At 37.6% G+C, this 23,887-nt stretch overlaps 1 pseudogene; it reads right to left on the bottom strand.

Moving 5' to 3' along the window:
* Nucleotides 1–2,296: 2,296 nt before the first annotated feature.
* Nucleotides 2,297–2,733, bottom strand: LOC123942161 (annotated as a pseudogene).
* Between the last annotated feature and the right edge of the window lie 21,154 nt (nt 2,734–23,887).

The following is a 23,887-nucleotide window of genomic DNA, read 5'->3' as shown; positions in this document are numbered from 1 at the left end:
AAATTCCCAGCATTTTAAAGATCTGTGACTCACTTTTGAACTTGGTGACGTGTCTCTACATACTGGTTGTAAGTTCAATTTCCCCACAAGTAATTCAGCATGCATTATCTCCACATTCCCTAAGAGTACTATCTTGTCTTTTGTTAAGTAGCACTGGCTTCATTTTTTTAATTCCTCAATTCTAATTCACTTTTGAATATCCAGATAAAATAATCACAGAAGATTATAGGGGGAAAATGTTGAATTTAGTATAGGGAGACTTGAATTGAGGTCCTGGCTTTGTTATTCATTAAATGTACAGGTGGATCAAGCTTGACTGTATCAGGCTATTTTTACTCCTCAGGAGCTCAGTTTTCTCCTTTGTTCAAAAAAAATGTTTATTTCTAATTTCTAGGCCTTTAATAGTTTCTATAATTCTATGTATGACCTTCTGACTTCCAAGCAATCCTCAGGAATTCTTATGTTGCCAAACTGAGAAAATATTTCTAAGTACAATCTCTCCTTGCACTCTGATAGGAGAGTAAAAGGATCTAGAGTCTACAGAACATATAGCTAAAGCCATGTTTTGTTTCAAAGTATTCCAATCCAGATGAATCAAATAAACAGAAACAAAGTCAATGAATATGTTATGTATATGTTCATATCTTGCTTTAACTCACAAATAGGAAGAATGTATAAAATAATATGGAAAAATTACAATATCAAAAAATTAAAATAAGGAAATTGTGAATAGAACAGAAAGTCAAGACCATAAGGAAAGGCAGAACAAAAACATGTATAGTTTGATGAAGTCTATATTGTCATTAACATTGACATTCATGTCCATCCTCACACTGTTTTCCCCATGCTTAAAGATCACACATTTTTCTATGAGGTAGTGAAACTATATTTATTATATTCAAAGTCACATATTTTCAAGTATTTCTGGTCTTCTCTTACAAAAAATATATCTCAATCAGGAAAAGCCCTGTCATGCCATGTATTTCTTAGGTCGTTCTTAGATCATATTTAATGATTGGACAACTCTACATAGCTTGTGAAAATAATGTATTCTCTATACCTTTTAATGCATATATATCTGATCCACACTGAAATAGGTTTTAAATCCAAGGTCTGGATCTTTACTGAGTTGTTTTTAAAATATAACTCCCAAATGTACATTACTGTTTGATTCTTTTGACTGTACTAACAACCCAGAAGACACAAATAAAGTAAAAGCTTGATGGCCATCTGGTGGAGATCTTACAGAAGGTGTTCATACTTTGGGCAGGGTCTGGCTTCTTTTCATAAAAGCTGGTGAAAACTCAGTGTGAACTTCAACCCTGTGGACCAGTTCTCAGGCATGATAAGATAGAATCCAGGAGGTCTGGCTGGATCAGATATGTTTTGCAGAGCACTGGACAACAGATGGAAGCCAAGGAGTAAGCACTAGTATTATCTCAGGGATTAACAGTCACTACCAAAGGAGTATTATAAACAGAATACTCAAGAAGCAAATGTAATGATACAGGAAAGAAAGCAAAAAGTCAGGAGCTAAAGGAATCATGAACTGGTCAGAAATCAGAGTGGAAGATAGGACACAGTGAAATATTTATGATATTGCTATCTTGGCTGTGAATGAATGAAGCAAGGATGCCAAAATCTTTTTTTTTTTTTTTAATATTGAATGATAGGTAGATTAGTCAGCTTAAAGGAGGGTTCGGTTGTCTGTTTGCCACTGTAGCTCTCCAGGAGAGAAGAAAAAATGTCAAATTCCTCTTAATATGTTCTAGACTGTCTGAGGTCAACTTAGTACCATTTTTCTGGGCAAATAAAAGGAAAAGGCTTCTCAGACCCTTCAATAATTTAAGTGTAGATTATCTAGAGAGGAATAGCCATTTTTGTCAATTTTTGTTTCGAGAGACAGTTCATACATCTCTTCCAATTTTTCCACATCTTGGGCACAGAGGCACTTTCTATCATTTTTCCAGACTATCTTTTCATGGGGGTTTGTAAAATGAAGAACCTTGAAAGATGAAGACCGTGTTTCCCAAAGCGAAGGGTAAGTTTGCCTACTGTCTTATATAATAAAACACATGTTTATCTTCAGAGTAAAAGACAGGAATAGTTACACATATTATAAAAGATTCAGGTTCCCTAATCTCAAGACACCTCTAGTTTAACACCAGCTGCTACAAGGACAAGAATTACCCAATCTTTGCACTGTCTTGTGGGAACTGAGGTATGGGGAACGAGCACAAGAAAATGCTGATACTCTGGCTACTCCCTGCACACACACACACACACACACATGCGCTCACGTGAGCGCGCGCGCACACACACCCTTAATCATCTCAGCTCTCTTACTGAAGAATTTGGCTTTCATGATGATAGGCTGTTTTGGGGGCTTTCCCTTTCCCAAAACCTTATAGTAGTTTTATCATACCACATCCATGATAGGAGTGGCTCTAGTCTTGTTTTTGGCAGCATTAATCTGTGTCTGCTCGCTGACCGAGGTCCACATTTATCCAGGTTGACAGTTGGGCAGAAGCTCTGGTTCCTCTTAAAGTAGTAATGCCTCCTACCAGTTCTACCAGAGCAATCTGAGGGATATTTGTCAAAGTCGATCCCGTGGTAATGCATGCCACCAGCATTACCTCAGCATCCTGGTTTCTTCTGGTGCTTGCCAGTGTCACTGCATCCTTGGCTCACATGACCCCAAAGTTTCTGGATCTTCTTCAGTCTGGATGGCATGTTGGCAGTCCAAACAAAAGCATTTAATTCATTTTTGAATGTTATCAGCCTTATATATAGATTGGGGCAGTCACCCTGGAATATGGTTTGAGAATGATGCAAGTGGAGAGGATGAAGGGTCATGATATGTAAATGTGAAAGAAACAAGATGTAGGGATTTAAGTTGAATGTCAGGCAAACGGGCAAAAGGGTAAATTCCAGAGAAATCCTGAAGGGGCAGAAGTCACAGAGCCAGTAGTGACCTGAGGCAGACATACTAGTATATCCCAAGTTTAGATTATTGTGTTTATTTAGATTATTATCACTTTAATGTTCCAAACAACTCGACCAATACAAATACACCACCCTATTCACTTGAGCAAATCTTTGCCAACACTCAGTAAGTTTCAATTTAAACACATCACACATCTGTTTATATTCAGTAGAGAAATCTGAGAATTTTCATCAGGATATACAAAAATTGAGTCTGGAAGTTTGTGGTCTAACAAGTCCTCCTACTCAAAAGCAAAGGCATTATCGCCAAAAAGGCTTTGAGCACAGACAAAAGGATTGAGTTTTCAGAGAGGATGGGAAATAGTGTGCCCATCCCAACTCATCCATGTTAAGAATCAAGCTATCCTTCTGGCTACACCAAATTGGCCAAGACCAGATTTATGTGCTTACTTAACTTGGTGTCACAAAAAAAGATGAAATGTTTAATAATTATATATTGGAATTCACAGTTATTATTTTCTTCAAGACTACATGATAGGGCCCTAGGTAATAAGCAGGATTGTTTTTTCTATCAAGGTAAATTTTCCCCTAGAATTTACATTTTTTTTCAAAGACTTACTTATTTGAGAGAGAGAGCAGTGGGAGCAGGGAGAGGGAGAAAGAGAAACACAGACACCCTGCTGAGGGCAAACCCAGCCATGGGGCTTGATCTCACAACCTTGAGATCATGACCTGAACCAAAAATCAAAAATTAACCAACTGAGTCATCCAGGCACCCCTAGAATTTACATTTTAAGCTAATTTTCTTTTTAGTTTATATTTTTTCACTCTCTCCTATTCAAGAAATAAAAGTCATTGATCACCTACTCTCCCTATATATAAATAGTTTTTAAAATATTTTATTTATTTATTTGACAGAGCGAGAGAAGGAACACAAGCAAAGGGAGTGGGAGACGGAGAAGCAGGCTTCCTAACAAGCAGGGAACTGGATGCAGGGCTCCATCCCAGGATCCTGGGATCATGACCTGAGCCAAAGGCAGATGCTTAATGACTGAACTACCCAGACACCCCAATCACCTATTATATTTAAGGCACTTTACTCACCACAGAGTACCAAATGAGGAATAAAACAAAATCCCTGCCCTAAAGGAACTTAAAGCAGGCAGTTATCTTTGGAAACAGACCATCATAGAAGCACACTCAGATTGCCACTCCAACAAAAATATTTAGGATGTTAATTGGTTTAACTTACTACATTTATTAAATGATTTGACCTATCAAAATAAGAAGTTTATAAATATTATATTTACATAAAATATACTTCTATGTATTTACATATATATGTGTTACTATACTTTTGCAAAGTTGAAAGTGAAGCAAAATTACAAGTGGCTAGACTCATTCTTGTAATTCACTTTTATTAAATTGTAAGGTACCAGAAATTTTAAAAAACTAGCCTATATTGAAAAATAATAGCAATAATAACTTAAAATTTTTCTATAACCACCATGATCCTCATTCTCCAGTCATACATCCAGCGCTTTGACTTGGTCACTCTTTTCTGCCTGGGTATAGGTGCTGCTAAGTTACTCCCATCTGTGAATATACTGCCATCATAAGGTTTGTGTTTTTGAGAAAGTGAATCCAGGGAAAGTAATCCAAGGGAAGTTTCAGATAGCATGGTCAAGATAGACAATATACATGTGGAAGACTCTTCCTACAGCTCTCAAACAGCATCAGCTCATCTGATTTATTTATTATTGGGGTTCATTCTCATGACAGCCACTTCTGCTATTGCACACAGGATAATTATGACATTGATCTTTCAGGTCCTAGGCAAACAGCAACCAAGAAATATGCATAGATCCTAGGCCACATGGATAAAAATGGAAATATCACATTCTAGAATGTACCACTATCCTATTGTTCTCTGCTTCAGACAGTAAGACCACCTTGTGTCATTCATATGTGGTCTGCACTTAATATCTGGCATTGCCCTAGATGGAAAGAAACTGAGTGAATGAAATCTAAATACAAACATCCAATTTTTACCATTCATTGCAACTCTAACCCCCTCCAAATTTTTGTGAGAACTAAGACACATAGTCTTTAACCAAATTAGGTCTCTGATCCCTTTACCTATCTTCCTCTTCTAGAATATTAGCTACCTCCCTCCACCACCAATATACATTGTTTCAGTTGCTTCTGTCCACAATTTGCACCCCTACGGTGTCATATTTTTATTATTTTTTTGCCATTTCATGGTCCCTGGTCCTTTTGTAGTGCCTATCTAGAAAATTTCCAAACTTTTACCAAGGCAACAAGTCTACCTTCTTCCTTCTTAACAACCAAGAGATAGGAAGGAAATCACTTATTGTAAAAATTGTCACCCCTACAAATTTCTGGTTTCTGGCCTCAGTGGGGCTTGTAACGTCTCATTTGAGCCTGGGTCTTTATCCTTGCCTCCTATTCTTTCTTGTTGGAGATTCCAAATTTTCAGTTCTTTCCTCAGGCTCTATGCTCTGTTGCACTTGCCACAGCCCAAACAGAAGATTTCTTCCAGTTAGGCAGTCAACTTCCCTACCTTGTTCTTAATTGCACATTCAAAGTAAGCCTCCTGAAATTTGATCCTTCCCTCTATTTACTTTGTTATTGTTCTGGAGAAATCAGTGATAATTTCTTTCCTGGAACACTGCACATTCTAACTGATCTCCCTGCCCATAGTCTCCTGCTTTTCCATATCATTTGCTTCCTTGCATACAACATTCATTCACTCTAATCCTACTTCCATATGCTGGTAACTTCCAAACCGTGTCCTGACTGATCTCCTAAACCACAGATCCACAGTCACAACTACCTTCTGAATTCTGAATTCTGAATTCTGAATATCTCCAAATGGCATTCAGTGGACTTTGTATGCTTAACATGTCAAAAACTAAAATTTTAAATTTCCTGCCCTGCAACCTACTTCTCCCAGATCTGTTACTAAATCAATAGCGCAAGTTAGAATCTGCTAGCCGCTGTCAGCCCCTTCTTCTTATTCACCAGTCTCCCCAGATATGACAAATAAATGACTGCTAAGCATTGTCATTGTACCACCCAACTATCTTTTCAATCTTTCTTCTTCTCTTAAATACTCTTACTAATGTTCAAGTCTTTTTCACTTGGGGTTAAAGGGATGAATGTAGCCTACTAACAACTCTTGTTTCCCCAACCTGACTCCCTGTCTGATACCAAAGCATTATTTCTAAAACATACATACATAATTCAGTATGAAAAGGCTGAAAGTGTCTAACAAATCTTACTATTCACCATCTAAAGGAAAGGAAAAGATGACATAACCCTGGAAATTAAGACTAACAGTAAACTAATACCAGAATTTAGGAAGCATTTGGGAAGAATCCTCACTAAATGCAAAGTCAGTGACACTGCCCACCATAAAGAGGAAATAATGTACATTTGTACTTACCATATATCAAGTACTATAGTAGGAGCTTAGGTAAGAAACTAATTCATCACAACTCACTGGATCAGAAGTGATCCATCACAACTCACTCTCCAGAAGCAATATCTCCCTCACCATAGGTACAGGTTCTCAAAGGAGGCGGAGGGCTTTCTCCTACTTCCACTTTCCAACCCACCACTTGGAGTTCCCTTTCTACATCTAGTCTAATCCTACAAACTCCAGGAAACTGGATAGGGCAATAGAGTGTGGGCACAGTAGTAATGGCACATTTATTTCCAGAAAGTATACTTCTTACAAGCGAGTCATTATGGTATAGGTAGAGACAATTTGTGAAAGCAGGATATATTGAGGATTGTAGTTTTTTAAAGGTATGTATGTGCTCAAAATGACATAGCAGGCAATAGAATGAAAAGGAAAATCATATCTTAGATAGTGACATTAGATAAAGAGTTGCAGATGGTAAAAACTGAGAACAAATTCTGTGGACCAATCAGTCACTACAGCCGTAAGTCTGAGAAGTAGACTTAACCATCACTAAAGTCAACAGGCTCTGAACCCAAAGAGCAAGACCCATACCTGATCTGTTGGCAAACACCCAGAGTGAATAAATTAAAAAATTAAAAAATAAAAAAAAATAAAGAAAGGAAGCTGGACTTCTGGAAAAAGAAGAAATGGCACCTGAGAAAGGTGACACCAAATGTAAGGCCCAACAGAAGAAAGAGAACTTTGAAAAAAAATAATTGAATATGTGTATATTTGGTATTCTAATTAGGATACGAAGTTAGAACTTTAAGAAATAGAAGAGAAAGCCAAAACACCAGCAGAATCACAAATCAAAGATATAGATCAGATAAGGAAGGATTATTTTTCTCAGGATAAAAAATGCAGTAACATTTAAAAAAATGCAGTAACATTTAAAATGTGCACTGAAAGATGTGATGATAGTAACACTGTGTGATATGAAACGAGTGACATAGTGGACATGCTTGAAATATCCCAAAATACTGTGGAAAAAGAAAAAACCTAAATGATGGATATGTGGGTAAGATAAAAGAAAAATTTAAATATGCAACAATAGTTAACACTTACAAAGCATCTTTTAAAGCACTTTATATGCATTCTACCCATTTAATTCTCTCAGCACTCCATCCTCATATTAATAAACACAGAAACTGGGAAAAATAACTAGCCTAAGCTCGCAAAGCTAATAGGGAGAGAATTATAACCAAGTCCATCAGACATCAAGGTCAGCTATTAGTCACTATGCTATAATAGCTCTCGAAAAGAGTATCTAGAAGAAAAGAAATAGACAAATAAAAGAGAGAATTTAACTAATAAAGGATTTGAAAAGTACATTAGAGATTTATTATCCATAAAGGTCAAAATAACCTAGACGAAAATCTTACATGATGACTATAAAGAAAAAGAATCACTGACACAGCATATTCCCCCCTGTAATAATAGTTGGCAAAAGGAGTTGAGAGAAAACTTTTTGTCCCAATAGTTTAATATTCAGCCAAGTTATTATTCATCTATGAAGGCAACTGAAGATATTCAAATGTTCAGAAACATCCCTCCCTTACAACACTTATGAAAAGAACACATATACTCAAGAAATGTTTGCATTACACCGTTAAATGAGGAAAGCAGCTTATAAAACAATAGGCATTATGTAAGTCATTTTTTGAAAGAAAAAAGTATCTTTGCAAATATATTCATAGAAAATATTTATAAACTTTCATGGCAAAACGTTATCATGTACAAAGGGGATTTTTAAAATTTCTATATTTGGAGTATGCAATTGCTTATGCCATAAGAATAATGAAAGTTAAAATAAAAAATGTTTTTGGAAACAGATTAATAAAAATTAGGCAATCATAATATTAAAAATGATGATGAAGCACTGAACTCTGACTCCATGCTGGGCAGGAGTCTGCTTGAGATTCTCTCTCTCCCTCTCTGCCCCTCCCCCCTGCTCCTTTGTGTGTGTGCTCTTTCTTTCTCTCTAAAAATATATAAATAAATCTTTTACAAAAATAAAAAGAATGAGAATGAACATTATATACTGGCATAGAACACTGTTCAAAATTCATAGTTTTATGAAGAAATCAAATCTCAGGAAAATACATACAAGATTATTCCATTTATTTAAAAAAAAATCCTACAAAGCAAAAAGAAACATATTATCTGACTTAAATACATGAAAGTGTCTATTAAAAATCTTGAAAAGTAGAGATAGAATGGGAATTATTTTTTTTCATTCCTACATTTTGTAATTCTCTGTGGGATTTATTCTAAAATAAAAATATATCTGTCAAAACCCAGGTTTCCTAAAACACAGAGGCTAAGGGAAAGCTTGGATCTTAATGTTTGACTGAGGGGAAGAGTGCAGTCAATGGCTGCAGGAGGGAGAAAAGCCAGAAAATGAGGCAGGGAAGTAAGGAAAGCAAAAAACAACATGGGGCAGTCAGGAGCTGGCACAGCTTCCCGGGAAAGCATAGCTGGGGACATGTCCTGGCAGGCCACATAGAACATCTGCACCTTGGAACAGATGGGGGTGGGCTGGGGAGTAGACTACAGAATCAGCTCTCTCTCATCTCCTATTCCTCAGTGGTGTACTTTTCCCCCACAAGTTAACTCCCCGGAATTTCTGGGTTGTGTTACTCACTGCACGTGAAGAATCTCTGGGAAAGACGGATCTCATGTGCAGTACTCAGTGCTCATCTGAATGCAGAACCCATGGGAAAGACAGACTAGTCATGTATTTGGTGGACTCCAGCCTGGTTTAGATACTGCCACAGGTCTCCCCTCATCAGGTACTGTAAAGCCCAACTTTCTGCCAGGGAAACCCGAGACAGTAAGTGTTATTTGGGAATAAGGTGACTCCATGGAGTCATGGAGATCTCCACTGAACAAGTGCCCAACACCCCAGGAAACAGATGGGGCCAAGTGAATACAGGAAGGTATGTGAATGCTTAATTCCACCATCAGTATATTAAATTATGTAAATATGCTAATTATAGAATTAAAAATGAGTAAACAGATAAAAGCTATTAATATGTTTTTACATTCTCTATTAAGGGAAATAAACCAAAGACAGTAGAAAGGAAAGAAGAGAGAAAAGACTATGATGGCACAGTCTAAAATCCTGAAATACTGACAGTAGATCAATTCTATGATAAGATTTAAGTCCTCTCTATTAATATTGGCCATTTATATGCTATGCTTTACCACCACTTTATCATTATCAATGGCATAAAGAGCCAGCCTGAAATTGAAGTCAGTTCAGAAGCCAAGAGAAAAGAATGATACCAACTATGCCATAAGGACAGACAGCCAGCTGCTTCTTAGTGTCACACTGGCTTTCCTCTGTAATTTAAAGGCACACCTCAGACTGTGAGAGGAATTGCCAAAGATACAGAAACTAAGACTCTAAAATCATAGATGATACTAATTATCTCTATTATGAAATTCTGCTCAAAGTTTTCTTGTAAAAGTAAAAATTTCTGTTTTCTGTCCCATTAGGAGCTTAATTTCATATGGAACATCTTTATTCTACAATGAAGACTTAGAAATTAAGCTGGGAAATTTTTTCAAATTGTCTGCAGTCTATGTTTCTGTTAGATTTCACATTCCGCACTACTCAGTTCAATGCAACTCCAAAAAAAAAAAGCCGTTGAACAGAACATGGATCCAAGGGACAGAACTAAAATCCAGGCTGCCATAAAATTCTTCCAGAGCTCATCTTTGCAATGACATCTATTCCCTCTCTAACACTGTATTTCTCTTTGACCTTTAACATCAATCTGTTTGACACTTCTCACTCTGTGACTGGGCAATGACCCTACTTTGCTATGTAACCACTAACAATAAGATTCTATTTTCAGATATATATTTTGGGTAAGGATAAAGACTTCTTAGCCCAACCACAGCAGTCCAGAAAGGCATGAAGGGGTAAAGGAAAGAAAAATTAAGCAACCTGGCAAAAGCTCTGCCCGCAGGCCTGAGCTGAGCTGAGAGGTAAAGAAGCCACAACAAAACCAAAAAGATTCAACATCACCGGAGGGAAGAACACTCTGTCCACACCTGCTGGTAAAACCATATATGTTCATGGCATGATGATATGAAAGACATGCTGATGCACAAGGAGTTTCTGCTCAAAAATCTCAACCCTGCCCCTTGACATTTTATCATCAGGGATTTATGCCTTTGCAATTACCCAAGCTAACACCCCAAAGTACTAGAATTCCAGCCACTTGAAAAGGAAATACAGAAAAGCTAAATATAGTATGAAAAATTGGTGATAAAAAAGACCACAGAGAGTGTAGGTAACTGTAAGTAAAAAAAAGAAAAGACAGGGGCGCCTGGGTGGCTCAGTCAGATGACTGAGTGTCTGCCTTCAGCTCAGGTCATGATCTCAAGCACCCTGGGATTGAGCCCCACACTGGGCTCCCTGCTCAGTGAAAAGCCTACTTCTCCCTCTCCCTCTGCTTCTTCCCATGCTTTCTCTGTCAAACAAACCAATTAAAAAAAAAAAAAAAAGACAAATATTTCACATATGTCACTCTTTTCCCTGAATTTTCGGTACCTTGGTTAGGAAAAAGCAGCAGTGAGAGTCAAAGGCAACAAAGTATGCATTGGGTACCTCGTCTACAAATGCCTTGTTGTAGCTGCGAGCTACAAGGAAGAAACAAAATGTAGAAATGCAAGTAGGAAGACAGAAAAAAGGAATAAAAACAGAAATCAAAGTTACAACAATAAGAAAGCATGAACAAAATCCTAAAACACGTCTTGTACTAAATATAGGAATTTCTAATTTCATGTTGGCTCTATTTGGAAATTTGATCCTAATGAAATATAGAAATAAATTTGTACCTGATGAGAAAAATGCTGGCTATTACTCATCTCCAAGTGTTATACCTACAGAAGATAGACTGTATGAAAATGTTATGCAAATCTTAAAGACATTCACTCAAAATCTGCTTTGAGTAAATACCAGCTTATCATTGCCACAGACTAGAAACTGAAGCTGTATGATTTCTTATAAATATGTAAAGTACTAAAGAAAAAATATATAAAATATTTTTTCCTCCCTCAATTCCTAAAGAGCAAATGTTCTAAAACTAATTTCCTCATAAACACAGGAGCTGTCTCACCGTTTAAGTATAAAGCAGTTAGTGGCACTAAAATAGAGTGCATGTCTCCTTCAATCGGTTTTTCTTTTATTATTTCTAGTTATTCTTTTCCAATAGCTTTCTTTTATACATTCTGTCAGCACATTTTTGTTGAGCATTTCCTATGGGCAAGCCATATTGCTTCAAATGAAAAATGTAAAGCTTAGATCACTTGATCCCTTCACTTAAGGATATTGAAGATTTGCTGAAGAGGTAGGATGCGTCCAGAAAAACAACTATAATGCAAAGCAGACGATGTCAGAAGAAAAATTAAATATTAAAGCAAAATCCAAGGATAGTTTAGAGGAACGCGGAAAATATTCGCACAGTGTTGGGAGAGGCAAGGTATTTTTCATGGAGCACACAGCAGCAGAACAGAACCCTGAAGAACATGTAGGATTTCTAGAATTATAGCTAAAAACTGAAGGAATTCCAAACGAAATAATGCAACACTAGGAGCAAACATGAGAAAGTCCAAAAAGTATTTGGGGGAAGAGCATATAGTCTAGCTGTGTATGTTTAGTGTACATGTTCAGTATATTAAGAACAAAATGCTAGACTTCCACAATTTTAGGAGCTACTGGCTCATACTCAGATTTACAAGGCATGCTTGTATACAAACCATAAACTATCTTCTGTTGGAATAATACCATTATATTTACATCTGACACCTTCTAGATCAACCCTTCATTTTAATTGAATTTTAATTGAATTGAAAAACTGAATTTCAAAGAGGATAAATGGCATTTCCAAGTTCACACAGCTAATTAATGGTGGCTCGTAGTGTGGAGCTTATCATTCTGGTCCAAGAGGAAGGATTTATCCCAGGCCATAAATGTTCTCTTGCTCCACACCTATCCCCTTATTCTTGCCAAAATACACGTTGGTTCACAGGCTGACCCATGCAGTTTATGACCAGGGGAGAGAATATTTTCTCTGTAAGATGTTAACTGGTTCATATAGTGAGTCCATCTCTCCCTTGGCCTTGTTAGCTCCCAGGTTCTAACTAACTCCTACACTACACCTTAACCAAGAAGGTCAAGACAACATTGTCACCAAGAAAATTTCTAAAAGAACCAATAACAGTTGAAATGCATTAAACATAAGTTTCTTAGATTTGACTCCCTCTAGAGTATGTTGGAGGAAAAGACTTGATCCAGTGAATTCTTTTTCAATACACATTTTAAAACATGGAAAGTTCTTGATGCAATACTCCCTCCTCTCCTATGAAATCTATAAGTTTTCTTTAAAAAAAGGCAGAAACAATTCAGTTTTTCTTAATGGATGGAGCTAAAATGCTTCTGCTGAATAAACTACTGATTTATATCTCTAATTCATCCACTTACTGATACCGGGACCAGAGATCTCTAAAGTACATCATTAATACTGGCTCTGTGATTTAAAGTATTAAAATTCCAAATTCACAGTAATACCTTTAGTATGGGGCAGGTTGTGTTCTTTTTAATGAGCTAATGAGCAGTTAATTTAATAACTGCTATCAAATCAAATAAACTTATTGTGAAACCTTTTTTCTTCCTACAGTTTCAACAGAAGTTCATTAACCCAATTCAGTGAGATTAGCTTTTTCACATATATAAAAAACACATATTCATTTGTAAATGTGAAAATGTCATAAGTACTTTTATGGCATGGCAGGATATGAATGTATTAGTTTCATATTGCAAAAAAAGAAACTCAAGAACTTGTTTAATTCTCCTAAAATCTTAATCCTTGAATACATTTAAGAGACTTCTTTCACATGTTTTCATTCTTTGTCTAAGGTAAACTTATTCAACATAAAAATTTTCTCAATGTCACTGAAGCACTCAGTATGATACATCAATAATAATGGAAGTATTTAACATCCACACTAGGACAGTCAAATTACCTCCAGTCTTTCTTGTCCTTTCCCATTCTAGCAAGGAACATACATAAAGCATATACATATACATACATATACTTTATAAATATATACAGATACAGTAGTTATGGACATATATGCATATTAGTGAGCTCTGTTTAGTGAGCTGCTGCTAGCCTGTGTTGGTAGACCCAATTACAGTGTTATTTTACTACCTACCACCTCCAAATTTAAGTACTGTACTTAGAAACTTGAATATAACATGGGAGAAGAAACCACAAAATCTTAATTTGAAAATACCTTAACATTCATCCGAATTTATGCAGCAATTCCACTCTGCTGGAAAACACATTCCATTTTAGGCAGCACTCATGGTCCAAAATTACCCCTTATGTCATTCTTTCTCAGTAATGTTCCCACCAATAACAGAAAGCTCTCATTAGGCCTTGGGTCCCCAGCTATTAGTTGATTAGTAAAGTACTTTTGCTTGTCTACTAATATTAATAATTAACTTGATTAATATACATTAAAGAGGCAGAGGAAAGTCATGCTGGTGGGAACCTGTAACAGATTGGTTATTTATCTGGACACTATGGGGCATTAAGAGTTCATTATGACTTCCTTGAATACTGCAAAGCAGATAATTGCTCACTTTCTGCAGGACTGAGAAAAAATTCCAGTTTTTCACAAGTTGCAAAACGTAGTGACTAATCCTTATTATATTGTATTACACAGTTGTATGATGACTTCTGATGTCAATAGACCATTTCCCATCCCACAGACTAGACTCACTTGACTTTCTGTTTATTTAAGTGACACTCTTGTTTGAAATTCTGGGGGCTTCTTATCCCTTTGAGTCACACACTGCGTCTGGGAGCCTCTGCTCTGGCACTTTTAGCACCTCATTAATTACTAACTGTAGCAAAGTCCTGCTGTTTTGCAACTCCTCTGCCTTTGTTGGGAAATCACAACGGCTTGCTAGAATGAGAAGGCCGGACAATAGTTATCTGCCAAATGTCCAGTTTGTGAGCATATTACAAAGGCTAATTATCTTAGGGTCTTGTAATTTCCCTAGATATTCAAACTTGATAAGATAACTCAAAGTATCCCTGAAGTACCTTTAAGTTTAGCACCAGGGGAAATCCAAGAAGCATTTGCATTCAGCTAACTAACATTCGGAGACTTTAAATAATTGTTACAGTTGTAAGTGAGGATAGGTGATGAAATAGAATATAGTCTCCTAGTTAACACGGGCATCTTAGAGGGAGAGTCCAAGGCACAATACCCACAGGCAAGCCGAACAGCACTCTCAACTTCTTTTGCACAGATGATCTGAATCTCCCATTTGGCTTTCGGTCTGTGCTGTGCTACACTGTTGTTTATTTTTTGAGCATACTAGTTCTGACACCAATCCCCACTACCCATGCCAGTAAATTTTAAGTCCTTCAGAGGCAAGGGCTATCTCCTAATATTTTTTTTTAAAGATTTTATTTATTTATTTGAGAGAGAGAGAGTGAGAGAAGGAATACAAGCCAGGGGGAGTGGGAGAGGGAGAAGCAGACTTTCCGCCGAGCAGGGAGCCTGACATGGGACTCGATCCCAGAACCCTGGGATCATGACCTGAGTGGAAGGCAGCCACTTAATGACTGAGCCAGCCAGGGGCCCCTCTTCTACTATTTTTTTAATCTGTAACACCTAGAAGAATGCTCTACACATTTCTCTATATAGATACTTAAAATACAGGGTATTTTCCTATTACAAAATATAACAAGTAAAAATATAAATAATTCTATAAATCAATGAAAGATCTTGGATGACAACTGATAATTTTTCTGAAGAAGAAACCTGTCAAACCAACCTGGTGTTTTACGTCAAGATGGCAGATACACTGAATATAAGTGTTATCCACACCCGTGTTAGAAATGGTTTCTTTCCCTTTGTGTCACATTGATCAATAAAGAGACTACATATTCTTGAAATCAGTATTCTTCCACCTGGGGTGTAAATAAGAGTAAAAGGAATCCAAAGGATAGGTTTTCAGTACTGAAGAGTCCTTACCCCTTCCCTTTAGAGCGAATGAATGCTAAGACTCAGAGTCAGTTTAACCATTCTGATTTGCTCTCCCTCTTCCGGTAGAAACTGTGGTTATCTTGTCTGAAATGTTCCGGTTGAGCACCAGCCCTTTCCCAGACAAAGAGACTTAGAGGTGTTGAGAACCGTTCACTGATCTAGGAGGAGCAACGGCCCTTGATAAGGATAAAAGGATGCCTAGTTTGAGTCCCGCCCAAACCTCTGCTCCCACCCTATCAGATATTTTGGAATCTCATCCCACATTCTCTCCTCTCCATGCTGACCTCCCCACTTTGTGAGTCCATTCCCTCGTGTCACCTAGAACAAGGATAGAGGGCCTCCGAGACAAAAATTATCTCCCCCAAAGCTACCAGATAAAAGGAATGGAAACTCGTAAGATTACCAATGTTTTCCAGGCCTTCTTGTTAATAAATGTCACCTGGGTTGCTTATTCAATACACTAAAACTAGACTCTAGACTCTATTTTGTTAATAAGGGCTCTAGGCGATTCTTATCTTTAGGCACGTTTGGGAAAGAGTAGGGAATGTATTTTACCCTGTTAGCATGCTAACATGGTAAAGTATTTACATCATACAGATGCCCCAATCACCAGAGATTGTAATTTAATTGTGTTGAAACAGAGCCCATGCATCAGTATTTCTAAAAACTCTCCCAAATGATTATCTCATGAAGCACTTCTCAAGCTTTAATGTACATACATATCACCTGGGAAATGGTTAAAATGATTCAGTAGGGGCACCTGGGTGGCTCAGTCGGTTAAGGCCTCTGCCTTCGGCTCAGGTCATGATCCCAGGATCCTAGGATCGAGCCCCGCATTGGCTTTCTGCTCCGTGGGGAGCCTGCTTCCTCCTCTCTCTCTCTCTCTCTCTCTCTCTCTGCCTGCCTCTCTGCTTACTTGTGATCTCTGTCTGTCAAATAAATAAATAAAATCTTTTAATAAATAAATAAATAATAAAATGATTCAGTAGATTGTTACTCAACAAGTCTAGGGTGAGCCCTAAGAGTCTGCATTTCTAACAAGGTGATGTCTTCGTCACTGGTCTGTGGACCACATGTGAGTAGCCAGGACTATTCAGGGCTATCTTTGGGACTGGAGCCAGAGCTAGAGCTAGTGCTCGCTCACTCACCATCCCTTTCCCTCTCCCTCTCCCACACACATTATTCCTACTTACTTACTTAATTTATATTAACATATAATGTATAATTTGCTTCAGGGGTACAGGTCCGTGAATCGTCAGTCTTACAACAATTCACAGCACTCACCACAGCAGATACCCTCCCCAATGTCCATCACCCAGCCACCCTATCCCTCCCCTCAAGTCCCAGCAACCCTCAGTTTGTTTCCTGAGATTGAGTGAGTCTCTTTCCAGTAGTGAGTGACATGAATGTCATGGAAGAGAAGAATGAGAGTAACCCACCAACCTGCCTCCAGCGGAGAATTAGGTGGATGAATGTGACAACATGCCCTAGGACCTGACCTAGGGCCTGGATGGAATGGGAGCTCTCAGAAATGGCCTCTGAATAGGAATCTGAACGTTGTGAGGGGGCATATGCAGACAGTGGGTCATTCAACTGGTCTCAAGAAAGAGGGAGAAATTTTGAGCCTTAATCTTTCCTTTGAACTGTAATAACTTTAACATCTAAACTGCCCTTTCCCTATAACTCCCTCAGATTTGCTTCAAAATATGGCTTTCACTCAAGTCTTCAAAGACTGGTATCCTGACTGAACTGCTCATTTATCTGTAGGCTAAAGAGGAATCTTTTTCTGGGGATAATAAAGATATACAACATAAAATCTTCATTTTTCATATATTTCTCTGTATCTTCTCTTAACTAAATTATGAGCTCCTGGAGACCTATGCCCTTCATTTCTTCAGTGTTACTCTCACAACATTTAATAAATTTGCACTTATTGCCCACACAGTAGACACTCAGCACTTTCACCAACTGGAAGTGTGGAAGCAGAGTCCAGGTGATTTTATACATTGTGGTAACCTGAAAATAAATGAATAAATTTTAACAGTGTAAATTAGTTTAAAACATGGAATAAACACAGTGCCTTATTTATTTGAGCAGGTTATAACTTTTTCTTCTTTAAATATGACTGAAAAAATAAAAACAGGAACACTTGTACAGCAAATTCATGGTGGAGTGCTCTATTATAAAAACAAATAAGGGGGGGGCGCCTGGGTGGCTCAGTGGTTTGGGCCACTGCCTTCGGCTCGGGTCGTGATCTCAGGGTCCTGGGATCGAGTCCCGCATCGGGCTCTCTGTTCGGCGGGGAGTCTGCTTCCTTCTCACTCTCTCTGCTTGCCTCTCTGCCTACTTGTGATCTCTCTCTGTCAAATAAATAAATAAAATCTTTAAAAAAAATAAAATAAAATAAAAAATAAAAACAAATAGGGGTTTCATTTCCAAAAGTAAATGCAGAAATATTAGAACTTCCTTCTATTATATTCAGAATTCACCTGACTCTAGACTTTACAAATATAAGTATATTGCTATCAATGAAGAATTATTAAAAGAACAAAAACCAAAGAGTTTAACCCAAGAATAAATTCATAATTATTTTAAACTCGGTGAAGAGTTCTTCATTTGAAAATGGTAATGATGATCCAGGCCAATGTACTAAAGGAATACTGAATAAATGTGAGGGAGTAAATGAATGAACTAGTAAATGAATGAGCTGTTCTGAAACTCCATTGACATGAAACAAAAGGATATGAATTTTTAAAATAGCATAGCCTGAGTGATGAAATGGCATTCAGAATCCTGGTGTGGGCAAAAGTATCCTCCTAATGAAAAGGAGAGGGTTTTAGTCTCAGCTCAGCCAGGATGGCCTTGGGCAAGCCCCTTAAGTTTGCGGGCCTCAGTTTCCTCATATACAAAATAAAATAATGTATACTAGATGATCTCTAAGAGTCCTTACAGTTCTATAATTCTATGAAGTTTACAAGCCAAATTAAACTGAAACTTCCATTAACAATCGAAGTTTTACCAGCTTCCAGACAAAGATTCTAGTTTGATTTTGAAATTTCAATTCAGGGGGTGCCTGGTTGGCTCAGCTGAGTGTCAGATTGAGACTTCAGCCCCTCTCGGGGTCATAAGATGAGCCCCTCCTCAGCCTCCAGGCTCAAGAGTCCCCTTGAGATTCTGCCTCTCTCCCTCTGACCCCACCCCCCACTCTGGCACATACACACTCTCTCTCTCTCTCTCAAATATAAATCTTTTTAAAAAGAAAAATTTCAATTCAGTACAGAAACTTTATGCTGGCATAGCTTTTATTAGTGGGAAATAAAATTTGTTCTGCAACTTTAAAAGCCTGAAAAGAACATTGAAAATTCCCTCCCCCGAGGTCTTTAAAAAAAGTAGAGGATTTCCTCTCTCAAAGCTGTTTAAACTTCTCCTACCTCAAGTTTAAGTAGCAAACAGGTTTGCAAAGGATTCTAAAGCCCCTTAGCCCTTTGTGATTCAGAGTACCTGATCACATCAATGCTGTGCACTTCACAGGGAAGGAGTTGTGTTACCAGAATAAAACATTTGCCAAGCACGAATGATTAAATTAACTCCCCAATACTTTGAATTCTCTAAAATAAATGTATTTCAACTTGGTATTAAAGGTAATCACTCTTTAACAATGTACATAAAACAAAAGAAGCCATTCTTGTATTTAACTTTTAAATACCAATTAATTCAACAACAGAAAATATATTTTATTCCAAGGGATTCGGATGTTCCATCTTTCAGTTAATCTTGTCCATTATCTATACAGACTTACTGAGTCTTCCCCTGTAAATTACCCATTACTTACCCCTTTGTTACCTTAATGCAAATTGTCTACTTTAATTCCCTTATTTACTCACCTTCTGCCCACTCATTTTGATTTACTTACACTGGTCACATGCGGATGGAAAGAATCGGAATCTGACTTAAGGGTAACCTCAGAAGCGTGTTTCTCACTCATGTAATATATCCAGCATAGTCATGAGGAGCTAGTGAGTGAGAGGGCTGTTCACCATAGTTCCACAGTGACCTAATCTGATGAAAACTTAATTTTGTCAGTGCTTCCTGGATTGTCACAGCATTAAAAAGAGAATGTGGTAAACCTGACCCTGACTCTTAAAACTTTTTTCTTAAAGCTTTTATTTATTTATTTATTTGTTTATTTACAGGGAGTCTGATGCGGGGGCGGATCCCAGCACCCTGGGATCATGAACTGAGCTGAAAACAGACGCTTAACCCACTAAGCCACGCAGGCATCCCTGACTCTTTAAAACTTTTCTCTCCAAGTGATTTAGTATCACTTCTGCTCTCATTCCTCCCATGTATACATTCTAAACCTAACTTTGCTGAATGGCCCCATAGCTACCACACTATGTCAGGACCAGTATTATAGAAAAAGCTCTTTTGGTCACTTTTCACCAATACTTGAAGGCTGTATGAGATGTCTTTGGCTCCCATGTAAATCTGTTCTTGAACTATTATACTAGGTCCCATCAGCACGGAGAGGAATTTTGTTCCTGCTCTAACCTTTGATTATAAGTTCCTTATGGACATTGTACACAAGGTCCTAGGTATCCACAACAGTTCTGCCCCTACTATATGAAAAGGAACATGAATGATTGTGTCAGAGACTGGACTGTGATTTCTTTGTCCTACTCTCCCTTCCTCTCTCCTTCAGTTCCACAAAGGTTCTACATGTCCACTTCCTTCTGATAAGGAAATCTTAAAAGTACTGATTTCTTCCTACTATGACTTTCAGTGAAACTCTATATTTAGACCTCCATATAAAGTTATTACAATATTATTGGCTATATTCCCCATGCTGTACTTTTCATTTCTATAACTAACTTATTTTATAACTGAAAGTTTGTACCTCTTCATCCCCTTGGCCTCTTTCACCCATCCCTCCCCCACCTCCCCTTTAGTGACAACCAGTTTGTTCTCTGTATTTAAGAGTATGGCTTTTTGCTCATTTGTTTTGTTTTTTAGATTTCACATATAAATGAAATCGTCCAGTATTTATCTTTCTTTGTATGACTTATTTCACTTAACATAATACCCTCTAGGTTCACCCATGTTTTCACAAACATTAAGATTTCATTCTTTTCTTATGGTTGTGTATCTATTTTATATATATGTAACATATATAAATATCTCATAATCTTCTTTATCCATTCTACGATCAATGGACGTATTTGTGTTGCTCTCTATCTTGGCTATTATAAATAATACTGCAGTAAACATAAGGGTACGTATATATTTTCAAATTAGTATTTTCATTTCCTTTGGTTAAATACCCAGAAGTAGAATTATTGGATCATAGGGTATTTCCATTTTTAACTTTTTGAGGAACCTCCTATTTTTCATAATACACTAATTTACATTCCCACCAAAGTACACAAGGTTCCCTCTTCGCCATATCCTTGCAAACACTTGTTACTGATACTAGTCATTCTGACTGTTGCGATGTGATAATTCATTATGGTTCTGATGATCTACTTCTAGATCTACACTACTTCAGTGTACATTCTGGATAATCTTCCTGTGTCCTAGGATATCCCTACACAGGTGAATCTGCATCAGGGAATTTAAATTTTTTTTACAGCAATACATTTTATATACTAACACAATCTCCTCCTACATTAAGAGACTGCAGTGAAGTGTCTAATCTAAATTTTTATTAATGCTTTATTGGGCCATTCATAGAAAAAACAAGTTCATACTTGAACTGCACCTCCCTTCTACTGTAGCTTTTTCTTGCAGTTTCTGCCCTCACTTTTCACCTCCCATAATCATTAAGCATCCTTATTAGATACAAATCTCCCAAATACATTTCATAATGCTCTGCACAGGTTGAACCTACTCCCCTTACCAAATGTTAGAGATCCGTTACAAAGAAAACAATCTAATTAAAATAATTCACTGGTTCTGAACTTCCTTGAGAATATTTGCACTTAAATTTCTAATTGTGATAATTGCAAGTAGTATACATAAGGATGTGCATTGTTTCATCAATGAGAACTAACAGATGAAAAATAGATATACACATTCATATACACAGAGGAAAGCAAACAATATGTGTAAGTATCATTATTTGGGGGAAATATCCTCAAGCTCTTACTTACCTATTAGAAGTTAGGTTATGTATCCTTAACAAAAATGTGAAAGACCATATGTCATGTAATTTATAATGTTACTCAAAAAGCATTGATTCTTATGATTACAAATAGGAAAACTCACCTTAGAGTCATGCAAAATCAAGGTATCATTCCTAAGAAATTTAGAGAATTAAATAGCAGTGAAGGAGTAAATCCATTAACTTACCTGCCTCTTTTCCAAAACCCTGAAGGTTTCTCTATTTTGTAGAGCAAAATGAGTGCACCTATTTCATTATATCTAAGAATTAGGGAATGTAATGATAGTGACTTCATGTTCATATGCACGAAAATGATAAGTCTTTCAGTCAATGTTAGTAGACAAAAGAAAGGCCTCCCAGCAAGAAAGCATTTACACAGTGACTCTTTTTAATGAGGAGACTTCTACGTTGTATTCACAAATCTTAATTATTTGCTTTGAGACAAGAAAGAAAGGAAGGAAAATAAAAGGACGACGTTACCTCTACATGAAGGAAGCCCTTATGACGTCCCCTACAGTCAGAATGCCCAGTATTTTTTTTTTTCTGTGAGTTCCAAACCATAACAGCTCTCTATTAATGGAATCAAGGCCAACATTTTATCATAAAAGTAGTCTCGAACTTTGTACTAACTTGATAGTCTGAGGTCTCCAGGCTAGAATTTAAACTTAATCCAGAGAAAGAACTAATCTAGAACCAGAACAGTCCTTACAGATAGAATATATGGTAAACTTCATTTTGCTTTCTTTTTTGAATTCAGTGTCAGTTTTCTGACCTGCCAAGGGGTTTGAAAGCTTGGCTTTATACAAAGATCAGTAACCTATTCACCAGCTCTGTGATGGGTTAAAAACAGCCAGTAATTCTCATGTTAAAGATGGAGTCTATTGGGTAAACTGTGGAATCTGGGCTAGCCCTGTAACTTGCTTTAACCAACAAAATGTATTGGAAATGACGCTGGAGGACTTCCAAAGGGCCTTACAGTTTCCCCCTTTTTAAATGCATCTAGAATCCAAAGGGCTCCATGCTCAGAGGATGAAAAAACCACGGGAGGAGAGCTACCTACCTTCCCAAGCATCTCAGATGAGCCCATGTTCAGTGACCAACAGCTGAATTCAGCACAGAAATGGAAGTGTCTGAGCATAGGCAGGGAGACCAGCAGGAGAACCAGTCAACTAACAAAATTGTGAGAAGCAATGAATAGTCAATAATTTCAGGCACTAAGTTTTAGGGCTCATTACAGCAATATGTAACAGGATACAATCTTCCTGGTAGGAAAGTCCTTTGTTTTCCTTCATTTTCTTGCAGAATACTTCTCACTGAGGTAATTGGAAAGCATGGCAAGCCAGTTAGCATGCAAATGTCAGAAGCACCACACAATGACAACCCTTTCTATTCCACATAATGGTTATAACTCCCTCCCTACATCTGTGTCATATCCACAGGTCAATGTGAAATCAAAATATGTTTCTAGAAAGAAAGAATTATATGGAAGAGAAGAAGAAAGAGAGGAGGGCCGAGCTAGGCCAACCCGTTATCAGTACTATGCCACTTAAGGCTAGGTTTCAGAGCTGGGATCTCCTAATGTGGAGAGGGCTAGAGAGCCAAATGGATGAGGCTCAGCAGGGGACTTCCTGGTAAGGTTGGGGCCATAAAAAACTGGGGAGAACAAGTTGCAAAGGAATTACAGAATGTGGGGTGGGGGGATGGTGAAGCATCCCTACCTACTACCCTACCTACCCTACCCTACTGGGGTAGGAGAACAAAAGCACCTAGAAGGCTGACCCTCATTTCTTTGTTACTCTAAATACATTCAAACACTTACAGGAGAAATTAAGTGTCATTTTTCTCACATGAGAAGAATCTACCCACAGTGTATCTACAAATAAACTAGTCAAATCATTAACCTACATAGACCTCCACACAGGTATCAGCTATTAACAACACTCCCACATGGTCAATACGGAGCCACATTGAATTGCTGGGGGAGGAGGCCTGACACCACTCCCAGAGTATGGTTGCCTCCCTAGCAAGCAGGCAGCCAACTGTGACCACTGACCTCCAGAAAATGAGACAGAAGAAGAGCTTCTACCTCCACCTCTGGATCAGTAGCACCCTAGAGCAGAGGAAGGAATCCTTCCTTATCCACATTAAGACTCACCATCAAGTCCTTCAAATGCTGTACATCTTAGATACAAAGTTTATCTCCACCCCCG

Source organism: Meles meles, chromosome 5, assembly GCF_922984935.1.
Source record: "Meles meles chromosome 5, mMelMel3.1 paternal haplotype, whole genome shotgun sequence".
NCBI lineage: Eukaryota > Metazoa > Chordata > Mammalia > Carnivora > Mustelidae > Meles > Meles meles.
The sequence above is the reverse complement of the archived record's forward strand: the minus strand, read 5'-3'. Positions and strand labels throughout refer to the sequence as shown.